This window comes from Megascapheus bottae, chromosome 21, assembly GCF_031878675.1.
Source record: "Megascapheus bottae isolate mThoBot1 chromosome 21, mThoBot2.hap1, whole genome shotgun sequence".
In the NCBI taxonomy this organism is placed as follows: Eukaryota; Metazoa; Chordata; class Mammalia; order Rodentia; family Geomyidae; genus Megascapheus; species Megascapheus bottae.
The window spans coordinates 25,723,289-25,749,840 of NC_143529.1; the positions used below are offsets into that span (position 1 = coordinate 25,723,289).

General features: G+C 40.6%; 1 long non-coding RNA gene across 1 annotated transcript in view; it reads left to right on the plus strand.

Moving 5' to 3' along the window:
• The first annotated feature begins 786 nt into the window (after window positions 1-786).
• The window catches only part of LOC150048827 (uncharacterized), a 103,356-nt gene continuing 77,590 nt past the window's right edge, over window positions 787-26,552 (plus strand). Inside the window, exon 1 of the long non-coding RNA XR_016539151.1 lies at window positions 787-888. This is a non-coding gene — a long non-coding RNA (uncharacterized LOC150048827). The remainder of the gene's footprint in view (window positions 889-26,552) is intronic.

Genomic DNA, 26,552 nt, shown 5'->3' on the forward strand with positions numbered 1-26,552 from the left:
CATTCTTTCCCTCATATTTTATAATTTTTATGTAGTTGTTCACCACTAGCTCTAACATTCAAAAGAAATACTTCTCTTGCCTTGTCTGCTCCCCTTGGAAATCACTACTGTAGTTTCTAACTTTATCTTGTGGGACCTTTTCCGCCTCTGGAAATTCAAACTATGTCGTTTGCTTTTTAAAAAGGCTCATCCCCAGTTCTATGACAGACCTGTGTCCCCAAATAGTCCACCCATGTTATGTATCAAATCTGCAGTATAATTACATTAGGAGTCTGATACAAAGTAAGCAGTTAATTTGTATATTATCCCATAACATTATGACAAGAGCTAGACAATCAATTGTGTAATAGGTCAAGGAAAGGGGAGGATCATGAAACCATGTTAAAACTATATTATAAAACCTTTGCTAAGCTATTCTACTTGTGGAGGGAACTGATATCTGTTGGGATGCTTTTGGTTGTAGTAGAACATTCCCTGTGCAATCTAGGCTTAATAAGACTTGTTACCTCACTTAAGAAAAGTCTAGCTAGAGCTCAGTCAGGATCCAGGTTCATTTCATCATGCACTAACCTTCATGTCTCTTTTTCTATTTTCTTCTGCATGCTGATTTCATCCCCATGTTGCTAATGAGCAGGCTTCAAAGTACTAAACCAGGAAGCAGAAGTTCATCCAAAGAGAAAGAGGGTCCACCTCTTCTCGCGTCTCCATAGAAGTAACAGAACTTGGAACACTTGAATAAATTTTTTTTTGAGTCACACTGGTTACAGTTGAGTCATATGCCCAATTTAATACTTGGCAAAGAAGAGCAGATTACTTACCATGCATGGATTAGGATGCCTTAGTGTTCACGCTTGCAGCTTTGGTAGGCTATCTTTCTGAGTGTTGCAGGTACTCTGTCTCTTTGTCTCAGTCTCTCTCTCTTTCTCCCTTGGAGTCATTTCACGTTTTCCTTCCCCTTCTCCTACCTTCCTTCGTTTTATTTTTCTGTCTAAGGCCATGCTTTTGCTCATTGGCTGGCACTCTACCACCTGAGCCATGCCTCCAACCCCCACATTTTGGACTCTTCAGAGGATAGAAATGGAAGAAATGGATTGGGAAGGCATTGTAATCGTAAGGTTTAGATTTAGAGGACGTCACACGGTCCTCTAAAGGCAGTAAGGAACTGCAGCCCGGATCTGAGTGATGGAGACACCAGGCGGAAAGAAAGTGCTTATCTGGGGAAGGGGCGGGGAGAAGGTGTGGCCAGGTGGAAAAGGTGTGGCCCACTCTGTATGCAAATAAGACCTCAGAGCTTGGAACCCTCCCTATATCCAATGAGAGGTGTGTGTGTTGGGGGGAGGAGAACAGAGAGTGGTCTAGGATGTGACCTCAGAGAAAGGGGCAGGACCTCAGAGAAGTTACCTGAAGGTAATTGCCTTCAGGTGTGCCAGTTACCTAGGTAACTTAGGTACTAGGTGGAGCTGGAGGCGCCTTCTGCATGAACCTTACAGTAGTGTGTCCCATGTTTCCATTTCAGAGTGGATTTCTTACTGTACAACTTCAGGATTTCAAGATGGAAAATATTATTGAGAAAAAGACTGTCATTATTGAGAAAGATACTTAAAGAGCTCAGGTGGAAAAGAAAACAAAATGTGTGAGGATGAATTAGAAGTGAAAGTAAGATGAGGCTAAGATGATGCTGGGAATGTGTTTTTCCCTCTCGCATGTGTGTGTGTGTGTGTGTGTGTGTGTGTGTGTGTGTGTGCCAGTACTAGGATTTGAACTCAGGCCTTGAGCTTACTGGCTTGGCTGGTACTCTCACTTGACCCACTCCTCTGCCTTGACTTTTTGCTGGTCATTTTGGAGATGGTGCCTCATGGATTTTTCTTCAAACCATGATTATTGCCAGGATTATAGACATGACATACCAATGGTTGGCTCCTTTTAAAGAAAGACGCTGAAAAACATTCTTCAGATGGAAAAATCCCCAGAAAGGTTTGAAGACTTCTGACATAACATTCTTGTTTTCTTTTCACTTAAATTATGCAGAAGTAGAGCTCTTGAGGGAACATTTCCGAAAGTTATGAGAAATAATTTCAGAATATAGCTATAAAAGAGGAAAATCATGATTTCCTAGACCGAAGCAAGCACAGCTGGCAGTTGGGAAAAGCAATATAGGTTTTTGATTCTAAGCTGACTTAAAATCCAGATCAAGCCCAGGGAGGCTTTAAGTTTGAAGTAATTATAATTCTGTGTGATTTGGAAAGAATTCTAAACAAATCCAAGAATAAAGCTAAGTTGGGTAACAAAAGCTGCCACTGATGATAGATATTATTTATTCTTTTTGTACATACTTAAATGTGCTTTATATAAAAGCTTGCTCTGTAAAAAAATCATTGACTTTATCGACCGCTATTGTTCAAGTAAAGGACTCATGTTATGCTCCTAGAGTGGTAGAAGAATCTCAGTTGTAACGACAGGCAAGTGGGGGAGTACCCATCTGTGTGATGCTGCCCTTGCAATGGTACCCACAGAAAGTGAGGCAGGCATCACAGACTGGAGTGACACTGAAAGCTTTTTCCGACCTTACAAGTAGCCCCAGCTCTTGATTGGGGCCAGTAATAACTCTATATCACAGGTGATTACTTCTTTCCTGAACCCTACCTTGAAGAATGAGAAGCCAGTGGTGGGTTGACAGACTTTTCAGATAGTGGGTTTCTAGAAGCCCTAGATGACTTTATGTCCAAATTGTTTCAAGTGACTCTCAGATTTTAATTCAGAAGGATTAGCTGCGGATAAACTCTAGCAGCTGCAAAGCTGAGTCTCTGAAAAATTTCAGAGGTGTGTGCTTGTGTACAAAGGAAGTTAAGGTCCCAGGGAATGCTATAGACTGTGGAGGGAGGGTGCACAGAGATTGGAATCTTGGGCACCCGGCTGGGGTCCTTGGCTGAGCTTGGACCTGCCAGATATTAATGAAGGAGTGAAAGAAGTTTGAATATGGTGCTGGATGAATTTCAGTCCTACTTCTGATGAACTTTAGTACCATGCTGTGGGTATTTGCCTCTGTAGCTCTTCCAATGGCCATGCCAATGGAAGCTGCACACTTTTTTGGGGCCTTGTGGATTAGTTCATTTCCTGGTTCTGGAAAGGAGAGCACAAAGAAATCAATTCAATGTGAGATTTTCATAAGGTGAAGAAGGAAATCTCACAGCCTGGCTCTGAAATAAGATCATTATCCTCTTGGATGAGAATGCTTTTACTTTCAACAACAGCAACAATGATCGCATTATTTACCAATTATCTTCTGTTTTGTAAAGATATTTTCTACATGTTTTCTTAGATCTTTTTGCTAGTCTTGGGTCTGGGCACTGTTCCTGAGCTTAAGGTCAGTGTTCTACCACTGAAGCCACAGCTGCTCCGTGTGTGTGTGTGTGTGTGTGTGTGTGTGTGTGTGTGTGTGTGTGTGATTCACTGGAAATAAGAGTCTCATAGACTTTCTGCCTGGACTATCATTGAACGGTGATCCTCAGATCTCAGCTTCAAGAGCAATTAGGACTACAGGCACAGGTGCTTGGCATCTTTGATCTTTTTTATCTTCACAAAACATCCTACATAGGATGCATTATGACTCTCATAATGAAACAGGATCAGAGATATGACTATGGAGAAGTGGATGGAGATCTCTGGTTCTCCAAAGCTTCAATCTACTCAGAGTACCATGCCCTCCCTTGTGAGCCATGACGTGAAGTTAGCATTCCATTCACTGCGGCGTCCCTCCAAGGTGATTTAAAGATAAGTGGATTATGGTTATGCAAATTGGTCTTACATAAGTTAAAAATTCCCTCATAACTCCACAAATAGCTCATAATTTGATTTCTTTTTGTGGAATATGATAATGATTCTACCATTATAAGATATCATCATTTCTACATAAGACATATTTTTTTTTCTCTTCAAACCTATTGGCTGAGGGGAAGTCAAATCAACATACCCTAAATTCTGTTTTTAAGTCATGATTAGAGTCGACCCTGTATAGAACAAAAGGAAGTAAATTTGAAGCAAAGATTGATGGGTACCAGATGGCCTGGAAAAGGGAGGAAAAGAGCTTTGCAGGAAAAGACTAAGCTGAGGATCATCCAAAGTTGTTACAAAGCAAACTTCAGACCTGCCCACTGCTTTAATGCATACTCCTCTTCTCCTCGTGCCTGGTAAATAATTAGAGTCTGGGCTGAGAGAATGAATGTTCTATACCGTATCAATGGTAAAGAACAGATGAAGTTGAGTGGAGCCCTCATTGAGGTTTAAGTGAAAATTTGGCTTCAAGTTTCTTCACTTTGTTTTGTTTCAGAATCCATCATACTGGTGGAGTTAAAAAATATGTATGTGTGTGGTGTTAATGTGTTCGACAGCATGATTGATTTAACAGATTCTCAGTGAGTCATACCAGAGGCCTGGTCTCACAATGGCAGGACATCAAGCTTGGGAAATGTGTTTTACTTTGAGTAACCAGTGAGTAAGTCAACGACTTCCACGGGCTTGTTTCCACCCTTCCTTGGATTTGCTGATGAGCTGTGTGTGATATCTGGTGGTGGCACCGTTACGAGCGAGGGTGGCTAGGGAAATGGCAGCACCATTATCCAGAGTACTCCAACTTGAAGTACTGGAAATATAAATAAAAGATTGTCATGGCTTTCTTGGTTTTGGAAGAAAAAAGCTTTTCAACAGCAATGTTATTCCATTAAGGTCCTGCTCTCCTTGCCAGCAGTTCACTGAGGAGAATGAAATTTGAAAGGGGGTGGGGTGGGAGGGAAAAGCCAGTGGAGCCTGGCCTCATTAGTCAGTAACTGGATTCATGTGGGGTCATTATGTTGATGTTCCCCACATCATGTGCCCATTGCATCGGGAATTGTCGTGCCTCCCCCGATCCTGACTGGAACACATTGATCCTCACATACACCAAGAAGACTGACAGGAAAGCCAAATCTTGGGGCCAGAAAAAAACTTTTCTCTCCCTTTGGTGCAAAGATCATACTCTTTTCACTCAAAGACATGGACTGTTGAAGTTTCCACTCAGGAGTGAGACAGTTAATACCACGAGGCTAAAGCTCCTGAAATCCCTCATATATTTATTTAAAAATTGTTATTATAAAGTTGATTACGGGGGGGAGGTTATAGTTACATAAGTCAGGTAATGAGTATATTTCTTTTTGGACAATGTCAACCCTTCCCTCATTCTCTCCCAGTTTTTTTTCCTCCTGATACCACCCAACAAATTGTATAGTTTCATTTTCTACATAGTATCTAATGAGTACCACTGGTGCATTTGTCTACCCTCGGTCCCTCCATTTCTGTGCCCCCTCTAGCCCTTCCAAAGACAGATAAACAAAGCAGACAAAAAGAAAAGAAAAAAATAGCAATGAAGAAAAAAGCCATTCTGTTTCCATTCCTGGAATTCATTTTTGATAAATATTATTTAATAGGATCTGATGTACATAGGCTTTGTGCCCCGATATAGTTCTTTAGGCAAAAGAAGTTAGAGAGATCACTTCCCAAATTTTTCCAACTTCCCTTGGCTTCTGGCTGGCAGTTGGTCTAGCATGTCCTGGTTAGGGCAGTGGCAGCTGGACTATGGCAGCATCTAGAGTCAGACTAGATGTTGCTGAAGGGCTGAGGGTTCTCAGTGGCCTGAGTCAACCCGGGTATTACTAGCTGGCAGGAAGCTGAGCTCATGGCTTTTGCTGTTGGCAGAACTGTGCTCACTAACAAATCTTGGCATGGGAAAGCTGGGCATGGGCTTTAGCTAATTGTTTTTGTCATCACTGAGGAAGCAAACTCTGAGAAGATGAGTGACCCATCTAAGACCACAGAGTCACTAGGTGTGAATCAGAGAGTAAGTCGTTTCTGGTTTCCTGGCCTCAGTTGCTCTGCTCTAGCCATCATACCACTCATTCTGGGACTCCCTTGGGACTCTTGCTGGGTTGAGTCTCTGGCCTAGATTGCCGAACCCTGGTTGTGCAGTAGTAGGGACTTGGTTGTAGAGCCTTCAGAAGCCCTTAGGAACAGCTGCCCTCAGGAGGACCCCTTCTTTGAGCAGGACAAGCTTGTTTAGCACCTTGCAGGAAGCAAAAGAGAATGGATCCAATTACATGTTCAGAATACAGGAACCTCCTTTTCTACACTGTATTCTCCGCTCTCCCATGGTGTATGAGTTGCTCGTTAAATTAATGTTTGCCTGTCTGCTGTGCCAGAGGGATAGACATTATAGGCCAATTAGAGATAAAAATCAAACCAACCAGAGTTGTCCTTTTAAAAATTAAAAGTCCTTTTTATGTGCTGCAGAGGTGTCGGCATTATCATAAAGACTAATTAGGACATTTTACAACATCCTGGTAACGGGAGGAAACAATATTGTTAGTAACTTTAAAGATTGTTAAGCATCTTTGGCACTTGGGGTCAGATATTTAAGACACTTTCTGTTCTCACCTGCTGTTGCTGCAGGAAGTATTTTATTGTCTCATACGAAGAAGTGAGCATTTTGAAGGCATAAATGCCCAGCTGTAATGGATGGTCCTTCACTTTGCAAAGCCCTAAAATGGGGTCTCCAGGAAGGGTTGACTGTGATGCCCCATGAAATCTGTAACACGATGTCTATCAGCTTGCACTCAAGGCAGTTTCTGTTTTGGCTAGCAGGAGAAAAAACAGCTTCTTTATCCTGGTACTGGCAGCAGGATAGAACCATGGGCAGTGTATACACCTATTAAAAAATGGTGCCCTTCAAGCAGGGTATGGCGATGCACACTTGCAATCTCAGTATTTGGGAAACAAAGAAAGGACGATGGTGAGTTCAAGGCTGGCCTAGGCTTCGAGTGAGACCTTGTCTCAGAAACAGTCAGAAGCAAAGAAAAGTCCATCCTGCTCTTCATTTGTAAAGAGATGATTCTCCTGTTCTCTTGCATTTTAGAAGACACATTGGAAAGCACCTCAGAAAAGAAGGATGAGGTGGGGGAGTCCGTGGAGTGATTCTTCCAATTCTTCCTAGAAACTTTGAAACCTGACAGTTGACAAAAGGTTGGTGTTGAGTACTGGTTGGCTGCTTGGTTAGCAAACCATTGTCATTTCTAAAAGAACTGAATGTTGTCGTGGAATTTAGATGTTCTCTAACAGGGAAAATAAATCAAGAGTAGACAAAGAAGGGTAAATGTATCACAGAAATATCTGAAACTCTGAAAATCTACACAGGGAGATTTCCAGAAAGCTAAGGAAATCTTGAACAGTTCCCAGTCGAAGGCTGTGCATTTAAAGTTATCTGTGAGACTATTAGAAAGTCTTTCACATTTTCAGAAATTTTAATTGAGACTAAAACCACATAATTAGGCTTCACTTAGTTATCAGTGAGAACAGTAGCTATTTACTTTATAGTCTTAATGATAGAACAAGTGTAAAGAAAACACAAGGCAGAGGTAATACTTAATTCTCAGCTTCATGCTCTGGGATTTTGCTAAGTGAACTATTGGTTTTAATAAAGATTTTTAATAGCAAAATTTCAAAATATAGTCCTGAAACATTAGCATTTCCTGTCTACTTGTCAGCCCCACTCCAATTTTAAAAGATGTTATCTCTTTTTGCAAGGCTGTTTTTAAAACTGTGCATATAATACAGTTTCATTAAACAGAATCAGAAACAAAAGAACCAAGACCTACCATTGTTTTATATACTTTAAAAAATGCTTTTTCCCCTTTGTGAATAGGTTTAAGTTTTATATAATCATAACCATAGTATTTATGCAATTTTACATTCTGTCCTTTTAACCTACTATACTATAATGTTTATCCATGTTATTTTATGGCATTTGTAAATACAGTGCTCAGTGGCCCTGTGATCAGTTATTAAGTAACTATATTATACTTTCTCCTATTCCAGATGACAAATATTCAATCTGTGATTAAGTATGCTTCCCTTCTTGCTGGCCAGTGTGTGGTGTGCATACACACACACACGTGTGTGTGTATGTGTGTGTGTGTGTTTTCTTACAAATGGAAACCTTTTTCTAAAGGATAGATCACAAGTAGTATTGGAGATTAACTTTCATTCCTTTTATTGCTACTCAGATTCTTTATTTATCATGTTTTGGCAACTAGTTGTAATTCCTCCACTATGCAAATGTATTCCTCAATTTTCCTCCTCTTTTCAGTTACTTTATCTCATTAGCCACAGGTTTACAGTTTTAATGCCATTAAATCCATGTAGCTTTTCTTTGTGACTTTTTCTAAGCTTTAAAGCTTAAGAATTTCTCTGCACTCCAGAGGCTTGATAAACATTCAATTCAATTTCCTTTTAGTGTCTTCCTATGACTTAATTCTCTGGTAGTTTACTCCTTAGTGCAGCTGTAGGGGTATACTGTTCTTTAGATATGGATTAAATGTGTTCCACAAAGGTTCATGTGTGAGAAGCCTGACTTCCAGTTTAAGAGTTAGTAGGCCCTTTAAGAGGTGGGACCTATGGGTGTAGAGATACACACCTATAATCTTAGTTACTTCTGTCCTCCGGCTTATAGATAGAGGAGCACAACTTGAGGTCAGACCAGGGAAATACAAAAGACACTATCTGAAAATAACTAAAAGCAAAAACAGCTAGAATTGTGGCTCTAATGGTAGCACGCTTGCCTACCAAGAGAAAATTCTGAATTCAAACTCTTGATTCCCCATCTTAAAAAAAAAAAAGTGGTAGGAAGATGTTAGCGTATTGGGGGAAGTGCATTTGGAAGAGATTGAGCTAATTTTCATGGAACCCTGATTACAACTATCACTAGTTATTTTTACATAATAGATGTATAGTTAAAATTCAAACAAGTTTTGTAGATGTTACAGACATGCAACCCCTCACTGAGAAGGGTCTTAAGTAGAGTCTGCCAATTATAGAGCCCATGGGAAATGTGATCCTGTTGCCTAGAGCTTATGAGCCTAGTGTGTGAGAAACACACTCATTCATCCAAACTCCAAGGATGGACTTGGAGACAAGAAGTGCAGCATATATGAGACTTGGAGGGTGATTTTGCAGACTGGCGTCTGATGGGCACACATACTGTGAGGAGCAACCATAAGAAGTAATTTATCCATAGTGTATAAGATCCCTCCCTCAGTTCCTCATTGGTTAAGCACCGTAACATTTACACCCTCTCTTGGATGTCCAAGTTTAATTATTTTCTATTGGATAATTCAAATATATGTACTGCATGAGCTTGGTTGAACTTTAGAAGCGGGCTTTTGTCTTTTCTTTTGTTATTAGGAAGGCTTTTCTGGGTATGTTGGAAAGACTTCTAGCACATACATAAGTTTGAACCATTTTCTCATTTTATTGTGGTCCATTCTTCCTCTTGATAATCAGATCCCTCATAATTGGATCTATCTGTGATTGTCTTTGTTTCTAATACATAAATTAATCTCATCTGCAAGTCACTATGCAAACAGGCTACTGGTAATATTCCATTTATGCTCAAATGTGTTATCTTGAAAATAGACTGCCACTGATTATATTTCTAACCGAATGTATTTATTTTTATTTATTTACTTATTTATGCCATTTCTGGGGCTTCTGGTACTGTCTCTGAGATTATTGTTACAATTTTTTAACTCAAGGCACGGGTTCTTCTGCTTGAGCCACATCTCTACTTTGGCCTTTTGGTGGCTAATTGGAGATAAGAGTCTCATGAACTTTCCTGTCTGGTCTGGCTTCAAACTGTGATCCTCAGACCTCAGGGTTTACTGAGTAGCTAGGATTATAGATGTGAGCCACCAGTGCCCAGCTTCATTTATTTTTTTAAATTTTAATTTGTTTAATTAATTAGTAAAATACTTGTAGTATTAGGGATGGAGCTCAGGGTCCCATACAAGTGCTCTACCATTTCAGCTACATCCTTGGTCTGCTTTTTTATGTTTTTAACTGGTTGACAATTATATGAAAATTCAAATTTCAGTGTAAAATAATAAATTTTTATGGGAACACACCTGGGCTTATGTGTTTAAGCTGAAGCTACGGCTGCTTTTGCTTTGCAATGGCAGACTTGAATAGTAGCAGACTGTGAGGGCTAGAGAGTCAAAATAATTCAGTATCTGGAACTTTAAGGAAAAAGTTTGTGATCCTTGTCTAGAGTACTGAATTGATTCAGTGGTTCAATGGGTCAATGGAGGAGCAGCCCAGAATATTTTGTTGCCGTGCCATGACTGAATAGTTCTACTGCAGTCCTTGGACAGGAATCTGCTGAAGTGATTACAAACTGCAAGTCTTATGTTTTTTGCTACAAAGTGAACAATGGGGACATCCTGGAATGCTGCTGCAAAGTACATCATAAAGTAGAACTAGACCACTGTTGAGCACATGGCTGAACTGGAAAGCAAGGGCATTTTCAGAGGTGGCACACAAAGTGGAAGGACACACCCACAGCCAGGAGGGCGTTGCAGCTGACCCAAGGGGATCTGATCTCAGAGAGCATGTTGGGGGAACCAGAGACAAAGTTTGGGGGCCAAGGGAGAATTTGACTATAATCCCGCGTCACCCCAGCAACCCCAAGTAACATCAGGACTTCTGGAGGGCATCACCCCTACTGGAAGTATGACTTAAGAAAAATTCAGAGGGAGATTATAAGGAAATTTAGTATCTTAATCTTTGATTACAAATAAGGAAAACATCTTCCCTGAGAATCCGTAACACAATTGCACCTCCTACTGATTTAGTGCCTGATTTATGCAAGGTGAAAGAGGTGAAGACCGTGGGATATTAAGGTAATTCCAAGCTGGTGGTACATTTCAATAACTGGAAGCAGCAAATATCTATGCTTTCTAGAGGAGTAAAGCTCCAAACAGGTGTTACATGCCACTGCCTCACGTGAAGTTCCAATGAATGTGAGCTCACACACAGACACAAATACACATATACACACACAGTGTACACAGTGCAAGAACCTGTGAAGAACCATGAGTGTGCATTAGAACAAACAACCGATAGTGGAAGAAATTCAACAGTATTCCAGGGGAAAGACCTAAGTGCAGAACTCCAAAGAGCCATGACTTCTAAATTCAAAGAAATAAAAGAGCAAATCAAAAGTATGAAGGACTGAAGAGCTCAGGGACAGTGCCCAGGCCCAGAGTTCAAGCCCCATGACCGACAAAAGTAAAAAAATAAATTAAAAAAAAGGGGGGCTGGGAGTGTGGCCTAGTGGTAGAATGCTTGTCTAGCATGCATGAAGACCCAGGTTTGATTCCTCCATACCACATACATAGAAAAAGCCGGAAGGGTTGCTGTGGCTCAAGCGATAGAGCTCTAGCCTTGAGAAAGTCCAAGGACAGTGCTCAGGCCCTGAGTTCAAGCCCCACAAAATGTATGCCAAATGTGAAAATAGTACTATGTCAGTTCAATCTACTGTTTGATGTTGTGGGGAAAGCAAGAGCACTGTTTTATCCTCAGTGGGTGGTTTATAAAATAATTTTTGGAATGATCTAGAGAGTGTCCTGAAACGTATGTGTGAAAGAGTTTGAGATTTTTCTTTTTTTACTGGTTGCCTGAGGAAATACCTCTTCTGAGAAGGAATGGTGAGGTGTCATGGCCCAATATTTAACTCCAAGCTTACCATCCTGGAGAGCGCAGTATGTGGCTTCTTAAGAGGCTCAGGAGCCTTAAAAATACAGCTAAGTTTCAGGACTTAAATAAGGGCAGGGAGTACAATTAGCCACCTCAATCCTGGACAAAACAGTATACTGAAGTGCTATTATGCTGGTATAGATACCAAGAGGCAGGAAAATGATGATCAGAAACCTTAAAGGGAAATATGATGGACTGAGGAAGAAATTACAGGCAAGTGGAGATTGCGACAGTGTTAATAGCCTGGCAAATTAATGGACAGAAGTGAGAGGGTGGAAGAAAAGGTTAAGAGTGACTACAGAGCTGGGAGTGTTGCCTAGTGGTAGACTGCTTGCCTAGCATGCATGAAGCCCTGGGTTTGAGCCCTTGATACCACATACCCAGCAAAAGCCAGAAGTGGTGCTGTGGCTCAAGTGGTAAAGCACTAGCCTTGAGGAAGAAGTGTCCAATGACAGTGCCCAGTCGCTGAGTTCAATCTCCAGGACTGGCCAAGAAAAAAACAACACACACACACACACACACACACACACACACACACACACACACAAACACAGTGAGTACAGAAAAAGCTAAGGAGCTAATTTAAGCTTCAGGACGCATAACGCAAATCTATTATATCTGAAATCTGGTGTCTCACCAAGATTCTTCTGTGGGAACGTAGTGCCAAATGTGGCAATATTAACCCTGAGACATTGAGAAAGCGATCAGCCTCATGAATAGGCTCAGTACTCTTCTACAAGAGAGCTTGAAGGAGGCTTGTTGCTGCTACTAGATAAGGACAGGGCAAGAAGGCACCATCTTTGAAGAAGATAGCCAAAGCTTAGGAGACCTCAGTTTTCTGGTATCTTGAATTTGGACTTGTCAGCTTCCTGAACTGTAATCAACAAAATTCTACTGTTTATCAGTTACTCAGGTGAAGACATTTTGTGATAGCATCGAGTGGACTTAGACATTGTCCCAAGGAGTTCCCAGAAAACCAGTGTTCCAGGGCAGATACAGTGAGAGAAACAGAGAGACAACTTTCTTTCAGACTCAAGTCTCAAGTTTGATTTTAAGATCATTCTTAAAATCCTTTCTAATTTACACATTTGCCTTTAAAAAATCATTTACAGCTCTAATGTTGCTATCCCTTTGACATTTCAGCTCCTCTGCTCCTAAACATTATACTCCCACCTTCTGAAGCCTGATTTTATAGGAAAATGTGCCCAGAAATGCTCTGATTCTGCTCGAACCTATGTTTTCTGTCTGATCTACATAGGTTAATCTTATTGTGAGACAGCATGCAATTAATGAGACTTATTATGTTAATGAACATGCACGTTATTATTTAATAATTGTTAGTGATAAAAACAATTATGGGTTAATTGTTCCAAGTACTATTAAAATAACAAGCCGAAGGATGAATTAATGTCTATAGTTTAATTAAAAAGAAATTCCAACAGAATTGGGAGCAAATGAGTGGTACACAGGAGTCAAGGAACATGGCTGATGTGCAAGAAAGCTAACAGCTGTCAATCTAAAACAACAAATGTCATGCAAAGGAGATTTCAGTGTGTAAAATCTGGGCAGAGTTCTTTTAAGTGTGTTTTGAGCAAATCAGAACTACTAGACAGATCCCAATTTGGAAAGACACACCAACTTATGAATATTGGGACTGTATGGTGGAATTTAGTGCTGATATCAAGAGACGATGAACAAGGAACACAAGGCATAGGTGACATGACCTGTGAAAATCACTCAGTGACCTTTCTGTAAGTCATCCTTCCAATTTCTCATTTTTCTTACTTATCAAAAGAAGCTTTAAATAAGGATAGGAATATACTAAAGCTATTTATCTTACCTTTATGAGAATTAGACTTTGTGGGCCTTTGTGCTTGTATATACATTTACCCATGAGTACATGCTTGCTGACATACAGATGCATATAGATGGTAGATGTCTATAATTAGCATATTTAATAGAATTCCTTATGAATCAGTTGTCTTAAAAGTTTCTGAAAACAATGCATTGAAGAACTGTTTGCTGTTAATGACAAAGCAGGCTATGAGGGCAGACGTGGGTTTGGGGAAAGAGTGTCATAATCGATAAACCATGTCTGGCTTTTGCATTTTTTTATTATTGCTTTAGAATCTTTTCTTTAAACAAATCCATTTTACATTGATTAGTGTCTGTTTCTTTGTTTTACTTGGACTCAGTGACTATTGAATTGAGAGGGAACTTGGAGCTGATGTAGTCTCAGCTGCTCATTTGATAGGTATGGAAATGGAGACCAGAAAGCAGACATTATTTACCCAAACTAGCAGAGTAGATAGGTAGTGAACCTGAAGCTAGAAATCCAGCCTAGCACTTTTTATTAGATACTTTCTCCATACTGTCCTTTCTGAGAGTAATCACATGATATGTCACAAATAATAACACTATTTTATATATGTAAAAGTTTCCCAAATATTTTCTTTTTTTATTGTATTTTATTGTCAGGGTGATGTACAGAGGGATTACAATTACATTCATCAGGTAGTAGATACGTTACTTCTTGAACATTGATATCCCTGCCCATGTTTTTCTCCCACTTTCCCTCCCCCCACCCCCTCTCAGTCATCTTGTTTTTCCCCTTCCCTTCCCTATTTCAAATAAGCAAATTACCGTGTATACAATATACCTATAAAATAATACTATTTTATGTATGTAAATGTTTTACAAATATTTCCATATATGCTATTTTACTGGACTCTCACAACACCCAAATGAGACAAATTTAAGTATTCTGTGTATATTGTAAAAGATGGGAACACCATGATTTTCTTTCCCCCAGGTCATGTGCTAAGGGAATGCTGGCAGGGCTTCTGGAAACCAGTTTGTTCAGTTCTGGCATACAGGTTTTGCATTATATAGGAAAACATAGCATAAGACAGTGGTGATTTATTTCAAGAACCCTTGTAGATCTTGCAAATACTTTTTTTTCTTTCCAAATACCGGTCCATCACAGTTGAATGTCTTCTCAGCATACCTCACTTTGACCCTATACAGTCTATGAGGAAGTGAGGAGGTCAGACATTTAGGGTGTGAACAGCTCAACTGTTTAAATAATCACGTTCCACACCAACTAGGGGTCACAAATCTTAGTCCAGTAATTCAAGCGGTGCTACTTGTGAAGGCAGAGCTTATATAGATAGTAAAGAAAAAAAGAATGTAAGTGGTGAACGTGGCCTAGGAGACAGAAGGGCTAGAGGAAAGGCCTCAGAGGTGGAGATGAGTATTATGCCTTTGGCCATTGTCTTCAGGCTTTCATGAAAGGCAGTTGTTGGCAAACAGTGTCAGAGGTGCAAAGTTGACACTGAGACTTACGCCTTTTTCACTTCCTATTTATGCTTTTGTTCCATTTGGGATAGCCCGGAACAGTAGCTAAAATGAGTAAGTCTTTCATTCAATTCTTACAGATCCTAGTAGATGTGAGAAAAACCAATTTAAAAAAAACAGCATTTATTAAGATGAGCCTATCATGGCAAAGTAAATGCTTATTTTGAATGCTAAGAACTATTCAGAATCTTCTAGGTGTATTAACTCACTGAATTCTGACTATGCTATGAAGGAATTTCCTTGGGTAGGTGAGTAAATCAGGGGACAAGAAATAAAATGTCTCTCTCAATGCCATACCATGCATAAGTGGCAGAGTTGGGATTCAAATCAGGGTTCTGGGGATTCATCAGCGATTGATCACTGAACAAATAGTAAATGAGGCCAGCCAGGATAAATAAATCCTTGGCCTCTGAGCTGTCTTTCCTTCAGGCTATGCTACTGGGTTCCTTGCTTGAGGTGTAGACTCTGTGCCCATGGGATATAAGTGCCTCGTTGACCCTAAGGCTGACTGTGAGGACCAGACATTTAACACCCACTAGGTCAATTTCCTGTGAGACTGAGAAAACCACAGGCTAAAAAGCAGCTGTGCTGCTACTTACCAAGGAGGGGTTCTCCATCTGAATTAGAACATGCCAGTCTAGGGGAACTGAGCTTAGAAGGGTGACGGTGATATTACCACACCCTTCTTTACCTCTAGGTTCTGGGGATATAAGGTAGAGACAAAAGGAAGCGAGATATAGTTCTCAGTATGTATTGAGAATCAGGGCGATTTTCGCTGCAGAAGGAAAAGACAATTGGGACCAAGAAAAATTCTCTATCTTCATTGACTTCAGTAGCAGAAATGTCCGTGTTGCTGGGTGAGGTGGCTCACATCTGTAATCCTGGCTACTCAGGAGGCTGAGATCTGAGGACTGCTGTTCATAGCCAGCCCGGGCACTGAAGTCCGTGAGACTCTTATCTCCAGTTAACCACCAGAAAACCAGATGTGGCCCTGTGGCTCAAGGGATAGCTAAAGTGCTCAGGGACAGTGCTCAGGCCCAGGTTTCAAGTCCCATACCCAACAGGAAAGAAAAAAAATGTCAGTGTTCTAGTAACTTTCACCGTTTTCAACCAATTTCCCCTGATAGAAAAAACAAAAAGCTTTTTCTCAATGAAGTCTTCGGGTAAGTCTTGTGGCACTTTGAGGTGTCAAGATCAGGATGCAGTTCTGCCATGAAGTCAGATGTTTTCCTCATCTGATCAGTGGTTGTGGAGGGATCACGGCCACCTACGGGTCCACAAGCAAGGTTTTTGTGACATGAGAAGAACCATAGCCGTCCCCCCTCGTCCAAATGTTTTACTTCTGATCAGAGAAGCTGTGGGTAGTCTGCTCAGCCTTCCATGGCTGTCTCCTGAGTCCCTGGCTTGAGAAAGTTTCAGTACAAGGCGAGTGTTGCTTCTGCGTAGTGGCTGCAAGGCCGTGTAAGAATCAGGAATTCAATCAGAACAGAATAGTAGTATTTTAAGTTACAAGAAGCCATCTTCAGGGTTGGAACCAACAACCTTCCCTTTGTTCTTTCAAGATGGCTTGGGATTTTTATAGATTATAGTCTGTGATGATGTTAGCTTTTATTTCAATCTACCTAGTTGCTTGTCAGTCTCAGGAGACAACCGAGAAGGAAATACCTTCTTTTCTCATTAGCGAAGGGTGAAGTCTTTCCAGTAAAAAACCAACCAAGCAGACAAACATTCTAAATGTTTAAAGAATCTCAACATCTCTCTTAGAAAAAAAAGAAAAGCGTCACATCACAGGTTATGGGAGTAAGAACACATTTTTTTTTCAAATTTACAGGCAGAAGCTATAAATTTAGGGCATTGTTATTAGCTGATAAATTAAAAATCATTTAATAAGTTCATGTTCCCCTTTGAGAAAAGCTGTACATACAATCCCCAATCAACTTCCCCAACAAACTTCCCTCTAGGGTCTTGTTTATGAGTGATTGCTTGCAAACAAGGGGCTGCTTACTGTCAAAGTTTCATGAGCTACTGGAATGTCTCTTGCCTGTAATCCTGGCTACTTGAGAGACTGAGACCTGCAGTATAGAGGTTCAAAGCCAATCTGGGCAGAAAAGTTCATCTCCAAACAAACAAAAAATGCTGGACAAGAGAGGTGGATGAAATGCTAGCATGTCAGCCACGAGCAAGAAAATCTGAGTGATAGCCATGAGTTCAAGGCCTGATACTAACAAACAAACAAAAAAAAGAATGGCACCTATGCCCAGAGTTCAAGCCCCACGACTGACAAAAAAACAAAAACACAAACAAAAAAACCAATTATCAGGAACAATGACCAGACCCTAAGTTCAAGCCTCAGGAACAGCACACACACACACACACACACACACACACGCACGCACGCACGCACGCACGCACGCGCGCGCGCGCGCGCGCATGCACATGCATTTATACACCTCTAAAATTTGAGGTCAACTAAGGTTATATAATGACTATACCGTAAATGAAACACAATTGAAAGAGTCTAACAAGTTAATTTAAGTCAGAATTAAGGTAGTCCTGCTTTTAACTTTTTGTTTTGACACACGTTCAGATTTAACATTCAAAGGTGCAAGAATAGCACAAATTTTTTTTTATGCCCTCTGTGTAATTCTCTAAATGCTAAAATTTTACCGGTTTGGTTCTCTCTCTGTGTCTTTCTCTCTGTCTGTCTCTTTCTACTTGACTGTGTAAGACAAAGTTGCAGACATAATAGTTTTTGACTTGTACATTCCTTAGGTATGTTTTCTAAGATATAAGGACCTTTTATTATATGATCCTAGTATAATGATTGATCAGAAGTTCATATTAATACAATGTAATTATTTGACCTATAAATCATATTCAGTTTGTGCCAATTGTCCAAACAAGAAAATAAAATCCTGGGCCATGTGTGGCCTTTGGGTGTTCTAGCTTTTTATCTCACTTTACTCTAGCTCTATTTCCTAGTCTTTATTCAAAGAAGTTATCTGTTTCAAAGCATAGAATAGGTTAAATGAGAGAGTGAAAATATCTCCAGACTACCTTTTCTTTTCATGTTTGTAATTAGGATTTCATTGGGAAAACAAGTTGCATACTTGGTCTCTCACTTAAAGGCACTATTTCCCAGTTTCTCTTTAGATGTGACCATTTGGTGTACCTATTGGGCAATGTAGTGAGTGTGGATGTAGAGAAAGCAACCTGTACAGGTTTCTGATCAAGTCCTTCAAGGGAAAAAACGGGCATTGTCTGTCCTTGGTTGTTTGATTGTATACTATGGACAGGGCCTGAAAGCTGGTTATTAGCAAGATATCTGTTACTGTGAAGCTATCATATCAGCCCTTGTTTGCCTCACTGCCCAACTCTACACACTTTTCTCTAACATTAAAGGACTTAAAACATAACTGTCATGCTATTAGCACACCCAGGGCAGTGAATAATTACTCAATTTCAGAAAATATATGCACATTTTTCTTTGTGATTTTAGTTTTTTTATGTGAAAAAAAAACATCTATCTTGAATGAGTCACTATCATTTTGTGTCTCTTTCTGTTTTTTTGGGGAGTGGGAGCCCCAGGAGAGTCCTGGAGCTCAAACTCAGGGCATAGGTGCTGGCCCCGAGCTTTTTTGCTCAAGGCTAGCACTCTACTACTTAAGCCAGAGCTGTACTTCTGCCTTGTTTTGGTAGTTAATTGGAGATAAAAGTCTGATGGACTTTTTGGCTAGGCTGGCTTTGAACTACAATCCTTATGCCAGTGATGTGAGCTGTAGGTTCCTACTCAGCTTAGACCTGTTTCTTATACTGGCTTGTCATGGTAACCTGACTAATAAAATCATTGAGCTCATTGTTTGAAGATTTGCTTAAAGCTCTGGAAATCTATCTGCCAAAGCAGAAAAAGAGCACAGCATTTTACACTGTAACAGTGTAACAATGTGAAATTTTATATTGGTAATTTTATTAAGACTAGATTTCTGCTCTCTGTGCTTGTTTAAAAAAACCAATACATTTCCTCATTTGCATTAGTGTCAGAGTATATTCTTTGTGAAAATATGAAGCTGTCTTTGTTATGCAAATCTACGAGTAGAGGAATTTTTTACTTAAAAGACCTGCCCCTGCAATTTCTGTACTTTGACCTCAGATGGCAGTAGAGTTATTTATGATTGGAGAGGGCCTTGCCTGATGTATCATTACTGGGTGTCCTTAGCATAAATCCCTAAGGGAAATGTTGGCCAAAAACATGGTCTGTTTACTTAAAAAAGTGCAATGTAAAATGAAGAAAATAAAATTTCACAAAAGTACACACAGAACTCTTGGATAAGTGCTACATGGATTCTGTAGAACATGGTCTTGACATTGAACTTTAATAAAAGTAAACTTTTTTCTTCTTTTCTTTCATCCCTTCCCCTCCCTCGGTCCTCCCTAGCCCTCCTTTACCTTCCCTCTTTCTCCTCCTCTCTCTTCCCTCTTCTCTCCTTCCTTGTTTATTCTCTTTTCCTCTATTCCTATTCCCTCCCTCTCGCCCTCCCTCCCTTTACTGCTAACATTTTTTTTTTCCAGGCCTGGGCTTGGGCACTGTCCTTGGATACTTTTTGCTCAAGGCTAGCACTCTGCCAATTGAGCCACACCTCCACTTCTGGCTTTTTCTGTGTATGTGGTACTGAAGAATTGAACCCAGGGCTTCGTGCATGCTAGCCAAACACTCTTACCACTAGGTTATGCTCCCAGCCCAACATTTTTATTATTCCTAAAAACTTAGGTTGAGAGAAAAACAAGTAATGGCTTCTTAAGCTTATCAAAATTTCTATTCATCATTGGCTAATATTCTTATGGTATTTTGTCTCTAAGACATCTTCCCAAATTTTCTCTTCCTGAAAGTTAACACAATTTGAACACCAGTAGCCTTGAACTGCACACAATATTATTTCATTTAACTCATCTTTTAAGGAAGAACAAGATTTGCATTGGTATTTGATTCTTGAATATAGATAAAGTTATTTCATGTGGTTTGTTCTTTGCCTTTCAAGAGATAATGAGAAGGGAATATTCTACATTGCCAAAGAAGAGGGGAAGCAGCAGTGACTGTCTTAGTTATAAAACAGATGCTAAGTCTGGCAGAATAACGTTGTATGGCCTCTTTCCTGTGGCTTTGTCACTGTATGGGGGACATATATTAGAAGATGAAATCTATACATCTTTGATCTACCCAGGGCAACTATATGCCTAGAAAGCTGCTTCTTAGTACTGCTTGAACAGGGATAGAAGAGTCTTGTCCAGCTCTGTCCACACCTCCATGTGGTTCCTTTGTGAACTTTTCCTTCTTGCTCTTCAGAGTTCTGTAAAATTATATGTGCATGTGATAGACATGCATCAATATAATCTGTAGCTTTATTCATAGTGTCAAGAAAATATGCAAAAGATATAACCCCAAATAGAATAACTTGCGTATTCATGAAATGTTTCTTGAACCTACATTACATGTCTGATGCTGTATGAGGCATCGCAGATATCATAGATTTTTATTTTTGTGAGTCATGGGGCTTGAGCTTGGCCTGGGTGCTGTACCTGAGCTCTTCAGCTCAAGGCTACTGGCCTACCCCTGAGCCTGGGTGTGTTTTTGAGCTCTTCAACTCAAGGCTACCACCCTACTCTTGAGCCAAGCCCCACTTCCCATTTCTAGAGGTTAATTAGAGTTAAGAGTCAAAGGTCCTTTTGCGCCCAGGCTGGCTTTGAACCTTGATCCTCAGTAGCTAGGATCCTGAGTAGCTAGGATTACAGGAGTGAGCTACCACGCCCATCTTCAAAGAACCTTCTAAAATAATTCTTGTCTCTGCCATACATATTTTGAGGTCAAAGAACAGACTAATGACTGACTTGAAATATGAAGCTGCCAATTTTCCTTTAACTCTCATTTTTTAAAAATATGAATCACTGAACTTGGTAACAAATGCTCTGTCTTTATTAGAGTTTCTCTTTAATAATGGTGAAAATGAAGGGAGTATTTTTAAATATGAAATCGAGTCTCAACTATGTTGTGACTCAAATCAAGGCTGGGGGTGTAGCTCAATGGTAGAGTGTCTCTCTAGTATGTGCTAGGCCCTAGGTCTGGCCCTTTGTTCCAAGGGAAGAAAATTAAACAGGCAACCTTATTTGATTGTGGATGGAACTCAATGGTAAGGTGCTCTTGTAACATGTGCATGACCCTGGGTTTAAATCCCCAGAATTCCAGGGAGGGAAGGTGGGGGTGAGACCCATGTAGCTCAGATTACAAACTGGCTAAAAAATAGTGAATCTATGTAACACAGGAGACAGCTTTTCAGTGACATGTTTGGCCTTATAATAGGACAAATTTCCCCACAATTTTTAGTGTTTCTTTTTTCTCCCATAAATAAGCATATTATATCTGATAGTGACATTAGGAAGTATTGTTCCTATCTTCATTTTATATGTGAGAAAACTTGGGCAGAGCGTAGATTAACAGCTCATCCTAAGTCATAGACCAGTGAGAGCCAACCAAGATCTAAGTGTAAACTGCTGGGCTCCAGGATTCGCCTTTCCTGCTTCCCTGTTCACTGAAGGTCAGGCCCGCATCAATGGCCAACATACATCCCTCCAGTTTGAAATTGCACCTCAGTTCAACTAACATGAATGAGAAGTCAATACAACCAGCATGCTCACGAACTTAACCATGGAATAAGGGAGGGATGTAGCCATTAAAGCTATGATGAAAAGCAGAAAGCAACCGGTGCTGTGAAAAATAGAGAGCATGTTCCATCAGCACAAAAGAGGAAGACAAAGAGAATTTGTCATGATTTTAGTGACTGGAAAATTCTTAGGTTTTCTTTTTTTTGTGTGTCTCTGATCTTTTATTGTCCCTATCCATCTGAGATATGGTTTTATTCTTGTTGGGTAAGTCTTTTTTTTTCTCTCCTCCTTTACTTTGGAATAATGCATTGGTTGTCATTTCTGTTCTAAAACTACATGCAATTTTATTCAACAGTCTTCATTTGGCTTGAGTTTCAGGGCACTGAACTTCTTGTTGGTTAAGTACAGACTGATTTATCCCATTTTCCCATTATACTTGAAGTCTTGGGGAGCATACATTTCAGCTGTCCCTAATTTGAGCTGAGGGCCAGGAACTCATGTAATAGGTACTGCATTAGTTTGTTACTATTTTCATTTGCTACAGAAAAATGTCTGATACTTGGTAGTAGATAAAGAAGAAAGGTTTTATTTAGCTGACAAGTCTGGAGGTCCAGGATCTTATGGCCATGGCCAGAGCCTCATGGCTACATGACAAGGTAAAAGGCATGACAGAGATGTGTGGGAGAGGGAGACGGAGATAGGACATAGGAAGCTACCCAGATGCAGGTGCCAGACTTGTTCTTTTTGTAGCATCTCAGATTACCAGGGTCCAAGAAAGCTATATTCATCATTCCTGAGGGCACCCCCCCCCTCCAGGTAATAATTCCCTTCCACTAGGCCTCACTCTTAAAGGTTCCAGGAACTGTCAGTATCACTACACTGAGGAATTGGCTTCTAGCACATGAATCTTTGAGGATGCATTTAAACTATAACTAAACCATGGCCAGTAAATACAAATAGGAATTCCTTCTCCTCCCCACACCTATTTATCATACTTCCTAGTTTAATAAACTGTGTGTGCATGTGTGTGTATGTGGGTGTGTGTGTGTGTGTGTGTGTGTGTGTGCATGTACCAGTGCATGTGCAAGCCAGTACTGAGACCTGAGCTTGAATGCTGTCTAAAGAGACATTTTGGTTCAAGGTTAGTGCTTTACTACTTGGGCCACAGCTCTACTTCTGTTTTTTTTTTTTCCCCATTTAATTAGAGGTAAGTCTTGCAAATTCTCTGCCCAGGTTGGTTTCGAACCTTGATCCCCATAGCTCAGCCTCCAGAACAGTTAGTATTACAGGCATGAACCACCACAGCCAGATGAGTCTGGTATACTTTTGACACTCTACACTTTTTATTAGGACAGGAAGAGCTGTTCATTAAATAAATTAACCATTAGCTCGGGACCACGAGTGTCTATATAGACACAGGCGGTTAATTTGTCAATCACTAATGCATTGATGACCCAAAGAACCTGAGACCATGCATGAATTTAACCAGCAGGAGATTGAAACATGGCTGCTAGGAGATGGGCCAGCTCAGAGCTCCCACAATTCAATGGAAGTTCCCCAAACGAGACTTCCTTCCTCCATAAAAAATGGCTACTCTTGGCATCAAATGCTGAAAATATCCACAGTGTTGAGACCTATCGGTTCCCTTTTGACTGTTTTTTTTCCATTTTAAAATAAATTGTACTCTTTCTTACTTGTAATCTGGCCTAATGTTGTCTGAGAAATAAAGAGAGCTATAAAGAAAGAGAGAAAAGATCTTTGTGCATTTGTCATACTGTGGGCAAAAAAAGAGACCTGACAGTAGCTTCAATTAACAGATGAGACCCCAGAGAATTTCTCAGCCGGATCTTCCCCCAGTGTTCTGTCTAATTGAGTTGGGGAGAAAACAGTCTTTGCAGGGACCTTGGATGGCTGCCGAAGGAAACCACAGCAGCTTTAGTGGAGCCAAAAGCTAAAAAATCTCTGCCGCACTCTGGGTTTTTTCTTCTTCTTCTTTCCTCACACTACTCTTGCAGACAACTGAAGCACAGCATCCCAAGGAGGATGGCCTTAGAGAGAGGGGGTGAATAAGAGCTCTGGGATGGAATCTGAGGTTCCACTTTCCACAAACTCTGCCACCAGTGGCCTGCACCACTTGGAAAGGCTTCTTCCAGCTGTGGGCCTCACTGTCTGCAGTTGCGCATGGGTGAACCAGAGGCCTGGACTCTTTCAATTCTGAAACTTAGTAAGTCTTTTTGGCCACAGAAAAGAGAGAGAAAGTGAGCTGGGTATCGATGGCTCACGCCTGTAATTCTAGCTATTCAAGAGGCTGAGGCTGAGATCTGAGGATTGTGGTTTGAAGCCACCCTGGGCAGAAAGTCCACGAGACTCTTATATCCAATTAACTACTCAGGAAAAGCTCGAGTTGAAGTAGTGCTTGTAGCTCAAGTGGTAGTGAGCTAGCCTTGAGTACAAAGAGGCTCAAGGACAGTACCCAGACCCTGATGTCAAGCCCTAGGACCAAGGAAAAAATTAATAGCTTCAAGGGGATAGGTCTGGAAATTAGAAAGGGGCACACATAATTGATATCCTCAAAATCGATTTAAAAATATTTTCACCAGGTACTGGCTGTTCTCTCCTATAATCCTATCTACTCAGAAGCCTGAGATCTGAGGATTGAGGTTCAAAGCCAGCCTGAGCACAAAAGTCTGTGAGACTCTTATCTCCAATTAACCACCAGAAAACCTAAAGTGGCCCTGTGGCTCAAATGGTAGAATGATAGCCTTGGGCTGAATTGCTCAGGAATACCACCCAGGCCCAGAGTTCATGTCTCATGACTGACAAAAAAAATTCTTATTATCCTTAGTAGTAGTAGTAGTAGTAGTAGTTGTTGTTGTTGTTGTTGTTGTTGTTGTTGTTGTTGTTGTTCTTCTTCTTCTTCTTCTTCTTCTTCTTCTTCTTCTTCTCCTCCTCTTCTTCCTCCTCCTCCTCCTCCTCCTCCTCCTCCTCCTCCTCCTCCTCCTCCTCCTCCTTCTCCTCCTCTTCTTCTTCTGTGGGTCATAGGGCTTGAACTTGGCCTAGGTGTTGTCCCTGAGCATTTCAGCTCAAGACTACCACCCTACCCTTGAGCCACCCCCCCCCTTCCCATTTTCTAGAGATTAATTGGAGATAAGACTCTCAGGTCCTTTTGTGCCTGGGTTGACTTTGAAACTTGATCCTCAGATCTCAGCGTCCTGAGTAGCTAGGATTACAGGCCTGAGCCACCACACCCAACTCCTGTGGATCTTCTTTTGTCAGAATTGTTTTTCTTCTGATTTCCTTTCTCGTTAACTATTTTCAGCATATGAACTTTGCTAATATTCCACTGTTCATAAATGCATGGCCGATAGAAGAAAGGCATGATTGCCATGAATATGGGAGCAATTTTGGTTGAAGGTGTCTTATGAGCTGTTCAGGTATTGGCTAGGCCTTGGTTGAAGGCTGTGCCTGGAGGATTCTCTTCAAGTACTGGCAGACAGTTCTTTTCAGGTTCCTGACTCTTGGTTGGAGGCTTCTCTCAGCTCCTGTGTAGACCTTTCCATGGAGTAGCAAGAAAACTCATCATTCACACATCAGTGCTTCTGTCATATGCACACAGATTAAGCCCTGGGGCTATGTGGCCAGGAAGTGGAGGCCATTGTGAATGTTTTCAGAGAGAAGCCACCCCAGGCAGAAGTGAGACCCCTGTTTCAAGTGGAGAATGGCACTTAGAATAATTTTCTAACTTGATAGTGCAGTTTGGATGGCTTGTGGTGTACTGGAATTATTTTCTCTATCCATTTTGTTGTAAGGTTCAGGTACTGGGATTTTAACTCAGAGCTTTTCTCTTGCTAGGCAGGTACTCTATTATTGGAACCACATCTATAGCCCTTTTTGCTCTGATTCTCTCTGAGAAGATAGGTATATACCTTTTTCCCAGACTGGCCTGGACTACAATCCTCCGTATATCCTGCCATAGTTTAGGTTGGAATCTAAAAAATAAAAAATGTCTCAAGGCTGACCTTGAACTCTGCCTCCCAAGAAGCTAGCCTTACAAAGATGAATCACTGGTACCTGGCTTTCTATACATTTTGCCACGGCCTTAAGATTTGTTTCCTCCTTGAATTCCTGTGTTGAAGCCTGGTCCCTAATTGTGATAGATTTGTGAGATGGGGTCTTTGTGAATGGAATCATGATTATATCATGAAGACAGAACCTATGGGAAAGAGATCAGTTCCTTTATAAGAGCCTGAGGATCTTGCTCACCTTGTTGGCTATGTGAGGATACAGCAAGGAGATGCCAGCTGTGAGGAACAGGTTCTCCCCAGACAGCACATCTGCCAGTGCCCACATCCAAGCTTCCCAGCCTTTGGGAGTGTGAGAGATAAATTCTAGTTGTTTACCCAATGAAAGATATTTTGTTATAATGGCCCTAATGGACTAAGACAAATATTTCTTTATTGATGAATTTAAAAATTTTAACCTAAACAGTTTTTTTTATAATTTTACATACATCATTTTTATCTAGTGTACCTTCTGGCTATTTGGAAGAATGATGAGTATCCAATACAATTAGGAGTTTAGAATGCAATCTTGGCCTGAAGCCATCATATTTTCTAGACTCCAAATGGCAAATGAGAATCAAAGTTTCTAATTTTTGCTTTATAAGCATGGCATTATTTTCAGTACAATGAAGGTGGGTGTCAGGAGGGCAGAGAAGTGCCTGAGGCATGCTGAAATAATAGGCCTTTTTTCTGTAAAGTTACCTGTTTTATAGTTACTTCCACTGCTTATAAATTCTACTTGCATGACATTCACAGACATGATTTTCTAATTAGTTAGAAGTCATCAAGGAATGTCTGTCAAGGCTATTGCTCTTCAGGACCCACTAGATAAATTGATAGGAGAAATATTTCCAAGAGGTTATCTTT